Below are 6000 nucleotides of genomic sequence, written 5' to 3'. Positions count from 1 at the left end.
AAAATGGTTGGTGCAGTCCAAAGGGTGTGGCAAACACGGTCTTTTCCCTTGATCCCGGAGTCAAACGGCATCTGCCAACCCCAGCAGGTGGGTAGGGAATGCCACCCATCCTCATTCTTCCCCAAAACCAGCGCCAACCCCAGCCGCAGCTCCACTCCGCCCCCTGCTCTGCCAACAGCCCAGCTCCGCCCCCAGCCCAGCTTCACTCCGCCCCCTGCTCTGCCCCCAGCCCAGCTCCACTGCACTCCTGCTCTGCCCCCAGACGCAGCTGCATTCTGCCCCCAGCCCAGCTCCAGTCTGCCCCCTGCTCCGCCCCCAGACCAGCTCCACTCCACCCTCTGCTCCGCCCAGCTCTGCTTCTACCCCAGCTCCTCCCTCATCTACAGTTCTGCCCTCAGCTCCACTGCTGACCCGACTGTGCAATAATGGAGGTGGGTGCAGACAGATTCCATTACTGGTAAGGGGTGGTGGGGGAGGCATGTGACAGGAAAAGTTTGGGCTAGATAGATCTCCAGGAAGTTCGTGGCATCCTTCAAGGTCTCGTGCCTATGCGTTAACAGCCAGCCCCATCCTCCTGTAGGCAGGGCCAGCTCCAGGGGTTTTGCCACCCCAAGCAGCCAAAAAAAGTGATGGTGATCTGCGACAATTCAGCTGGAGGTCCTTCGCTCCGAGCGGGAGTGAGGGACCCTCCACCGAATTGCCACCGAATACCTGGACGTGCTGCCCAACTCCAGAGTGGCCACCCCAAGCATCTGCTTGCTAAGCTGGTGCCTGGAGCTGGCCCTGCCCGTAGGAAAAGTCTTGTTGAACTCCAGCACCAGTACATCCATCCGGGATTCCAGCTTCAGCTACTGGCAGCAATGATCTTTTAACTTCTGGGCTACCGTTTGTGGGCATGCACCTGGAGGATATGCCTCCTCCCAGAACTGCCCTCATATAGTCTTGGGCCGCTACCAAGTCAAGTTCCCAGTAGGTGGTTTGAGCTGGTTCTGACACATGGGGAACCACTAATATGGCCCCGTGCTCCACGGTCCACCCTGTGGTGGATGCTACCTGCTCAAAAGCGGTGAGTAACACTCAGGCATTGTCAGTGCCCATCTCAGCCAATTTTACTAGGATGGGCATCATGCTGGGGCTGGAGTTAGTGTGTGCCAACACCCCCTCGCCCCTGGGGATTAGAGCACTGGCAGCATTTTTTGCACCAGGTTCTGTTGTTGCTCCTGTTGGCGTGTGGCTAATTCCCTTCTCAGCGGCTACACCAGGTGGTGTTGTGTGGTGAGTTGTTGCTGCAGCGGCTGCAGGGTGGCCTGTTGCTGCTGATTATCTATGAGCTGTTTTAACAGCTGTTCTAGATCCACTCTCAGGAGGTTCCTGCAAGGACCTTTGCCACTTCAGAGCCTCTTTACTCCTGCCTTTCTCAGCAGGGCTGACTGAACATCCATGTTCTCAACCACTTGCAAATGAGCCCCCCTCCCCCCAAGGCTTTTCCTCCTGATGGGGGGGAGTCCCTGGCCACATCCAACTATCTACACTGGGTGGCTTATGTCCAGGCTCCAGCTCCTTAGTTCTTGAAACGGGAACCCCATCTTTTTCAGACCTTCTTATGTCTTTTCCAATGGGGGAATCAAAAGGAAGATCCAGTGCCCTCAAGAATATCTTCTTCCCTGAGCCAAGTCAAAGAGGAAGAGCCCAGCAATGCCATCTTACTCTGGGGCTGTCTGCATGGTGCTTTCCTAGGAGTCCTTCTGGCTGGGTAGCTGAATCGGCTCACTGCCCTGGGAGTTCACTGCACTCCCTGTAGGGCTGGGGGTGGAGATATCCCAGATGGTTCTCTGCCCCACCCCCTCTTCAGGAGTCGTTCCAGCCTTTCAGCTCAGCTGATCTAACTCCACCCAAATTCCCTAGCTGGCTGCAGTTTCCTCCCTTTTAAAAGTCTCCTCCCTACCATACAGAATTGACAAAGCTGGAGAGGCTGGACCTGAGGCAGCCTTCCTCATCCATGTGGGCATCTATACACCCCATCAGATATCCCCACATACAGTTGTGTTGTTATATAGCCCACAGTACAGACTGGCAGAGCTCCTCACCCCAGCACTGGCAGGTTGTGTGCCCATCTGCATTTCAGGAGCTGTCTCAGGCTTTTGCATGGGGAAGAGATCCTGGCTCTCCAGGGAAACCTCTTCCACATCAGGGTCCTGGTCGGGATCCCGGCCTGTAGTGAGTTAGTGGTCGTTTCAACCCCTCTGGCTCAGGGGGAGGCCACTCCACCTCACTATGTCCCTGGGGCACTGCCCACTATCAGGGGATTAGCAAATCAAGTACCAGGTCCAGAGGCCCCTTTGGTGAGGTAGAGCAGGGCAACAAAGCAGTTGGGATGGTTCTGACCCTCAGTCAGGGCAGAGCAGCAAAGCAGTGTATGGATCTTAGGCCCTCAGGCAGGGTGGAGCACCAAACAGTCTCTGGGTTTAGGCCCTTAGGTAGGGAAGAGCAACATCCTGCCTTAGGCATATGGCAGACTAATGCAGGTCTCTTGACCTAAGGTGGGAAGGCTGCCACCTCAGGGGCTGGGTTGGCAGCAGAGGTAGGGATAGCCAGGCTCACCCTACTCCACTGGGACAGCAGAGATCCTACCACAACACACTGACTCAGGTTCTGACAGCAAAACTGGATTAACACCTGGTTTCCCTGGGCTACTTCGTGGGAGAGGGGTTCCGTAGTCATGGGGTCCTCTGTCTCATCGGGGTATTCGGCTGCTGGCATGCTGGGTTGCTCCTCTCCACTGTCAGCTTCCTCCAGGTGCTCCTCAGCTGGGTAGCAGGACCCAGGGTCTGCAGCAGGCTTGGGACATCTATCTCTTTTCCTGACTCAGGCTCAACTGAGCTAGTGGCCCCATGCCCACCTTTTATACTTCCTATCCTGCCCCTTAGCTTCCAGCAGGAGGGTTGGGCCGGGCCTGGCTCCACCCACCATGGCTCAGAAAGCAGCTCCTCCCTCTCTGGCTCAGTGGGAGGCCACTCTACTTCTCTACATGGCCTCTTGGGGGCCTTCAGTGCTGTCCACAGAACAACAGGGTGCCTCCCCTTGGCAAAAATCTGGTTCAGCTTGTGATAGGAGGGGCAGGGGCTGGGACCATTCCAGAGGCTTGGGGTCCTTTCCTGTGGAGTGGCACTGGAACCTGTCCTGGGAGTGACCCCTGTCCATCACTGGATTCGATACAGCCTCGTATATCTTGGTATTCTGAGGGTAGCTACTAAGGCAAGACTAGGCCATCTCCCCAGCTCATAAGGAAATCCATGATCTCTGCATGGCTCCCTGGGGATGCATGCGGCATGGCTGCTGCACCACAGAGTTATGTGACTCTGGCAGTGTGTACACATGGATGGGACACAGGTGGCTGCATGCCAGTGTTTAAATGGAGGTGACATCCAGTCAATATGATGCCAGAGTAGCAGAAGGTATGCAGGTAAAAAGACAGGCCAATCCAGGTGCAAAGCAGTCCAGTGTGGGATAGCAGTGGGAGGATTGCCAGAAGCAGAACTGTTCATTCAAAATACAGATATGTCCACATGGACCTGTGCTGGACTAACTCATCTCAAAATGGACTCAATCCACTTGCAAAATGGATTAGCCAATTTGCAAAAAATGGCCAGATAATTAAAAACAAAAAGAAAAGAAAGACAGAGATTGTATTAGATGGACACTGGCCATTTCAATCCAAAACAATAGTTAATGTGGCGGGGAAAAACCCACAACCTGTGCAGAGACGTTCTTGGCATTTGTCTGGCTGTTAGTATGTTTCTAACGTGATAACATTTGAATGCTGCTGTGACGTTATTGATATAAACTGGGACCATATAGAACATGGGTTGCAACCAAGATTCTGTAGTGGCACCAAATCTTATGTAAAGGGGGTCATATAAGGTGTCTAAGGCCAGGTTACAGGTTACTGGTTATGATTATGCTGTCTGTATGTCTGTATCATTTTTGAAGTTGAAGTTATGAATATTGGCTGTGTACTGTCTGTATTTTAAATTGGTGCTGCAGTTCTGGGTAACACCCCAGACAAGTTGGTGTCAGCTCAGCTTTAGCCTGCTTGATGGCCCATTAAGGACCATTAACTACACAATTGACCCATTGAGAGGAGGCAGATACGCCTTGTGACTCAGCATGGTGTGCAGAAACTGGCCCATGTGACTGCAAACTCCATTTTGCTGTAACTTTCCACAGTAGGAACAAAGAAGTGTTCTTACACCTGGAAAAGTCTATATAAGGCAAAGGCCTCATCTCCATTTTGTCTTCAATCCTGCTTCTTACCTCTGGAGGGACTTTGCTACAATCTGAAGCTCTGCACAAAGGACTGATGACCCATCCCAGCAGGGGATGTTCTCCAGAGACTAGATTTAAACCTGCAGTTTACTTCATCACTGCTACAAGCCTGAACTAAGGACTTTGCCATTACTGTATGTAATTGATTCAGTTTAACCAATTCTAGCTCTCACCTCTATCTTTTTCCTTTTATGAATAAACCTTTAGATTTTAGATTCTAAAGGATTGGCACCAGCGTGATTTGTGGGTAAGATCTGATGTGTATACCCCACGGGGGGGAGGGGAAAACCCTTACAACCCCCCTACTAAACTACATCCCCTGAGTCCTGAACCCACCGATCTGGATTCCACCTCGTGAGGGTCACCCTGTCCCCATTACCCGGCCTGCTTGCTCTAATCATGACTATGTGTAACCCATTAGATGAGCGATGTACCCTCACTGCTCCCCTACTATATTTTGACCCCACCCACCGTACACCCCGCATTGGGGACATTACAGACTGTATGTACTATATGCTAACCCATAACCAAATACCAGCGTCCCCCCATACTCTGTGTGTTGCCCCCGATGACTAATGACTGACATGCCAAACTCTGTGTATCATCCTTATTTAAATATTCTCTAATAAACATATTGACCTGGGTCTGGGGCTTGGTCCTTTGGGATCGAGAGAACCTTTTTCTTTTACTGGGGTGTTGGTTTTTATAACCATTCATCCCCAGGACGTGTGGGACTGGTGGTGATACTGGGAGACTGGAGTGTCTAAGGAAATTGCTTGTGTGACTTGCGGTTAGCCAGAGGGGTGACACCGAAGTCTGTTGTCTGGCTGGTTTGGTTTGCCTTAGAGGTGGAAAAACCCCAGCCTTGGGCTGTGACTGCCCTGTTTGAGCAATTGGTCCTGATTTGGCACTCTCAGTTGGGTCCCGCCAGAACCACATCGTCACAGCTGCATCTGACCAATTCCAAAATTTCAGAGAATGGAATTTCATGGGCAGAACTGTGCAGCTTTTGGTGAAAACTCAGCAACTGGAAGGGGAAAAAATGGGGAAAATGGCAGCTGGTTAGCAGACCTAGTATTTCAATCACTTCTGCCATCATCATCCCAGATCAAAGAACCAGTTGATGCTGTCACCTTCCAGCACAACCCCCGCTAGCCAGCTCAGCTCTGCCCATCTTCCCAAGAGACTTTAACATGTAACCCCTTGAATTATTTATCTCCTAGATAGAAATAAGACTGGGGGAATGAAGGGGCATGGGAGTGCACATAGAGCCTCTGGCTGGGGGTGGGAAATGGAGGACCCTGGTATGGGGGAGGTGGGGCACACAGAGCTACTGGCAGATGTTGGAGAGGGAAGGGTGGCACAGAGTCCCTGCCATGGTGGGAAAGTGAGGAATGGAGGACATGGGGGGGGCACACAGAGTCACTGGCATGAGGCAGGATGGGAGAAGTCCCTGAAATAGAGAGGGCTTGGAGAATGGCACCCAAAGAGCCTGTGGGGAGAATGGAGGGGAGCCAGGAGCCCCTGGGGTGGGCAAGAAGCTCAGCTGACAGAAGCTATGAAGTGTGCAAACTTCTAGCTAGCCAACGATTGATGAATTTCTGATGTACCCAGCGTCGTGATACTGGGGCCCCAGCTGCTAGGGTGCTGGCTGTCCCTCTTGGCTGCTAGTTA

The sequence above is a fragment of the Chelonoidis abingdonii genome, chromosome 4 (assembly GCF_003597395.2).
Source record: "Chelonoidis abingdonii isolate Lonesome George chromosome 4, CheloAbing_2.0, whole genome shotgun sequence".
Classification (NCBI taxonomy): Eukaryota; Metazoa; Chordata; order Testudines; family Testudinidae; genus Chelonoidis; species Chelonoidis abingdonii.
Note: the sequence above shows the minus strand (reverse complement) of the source record.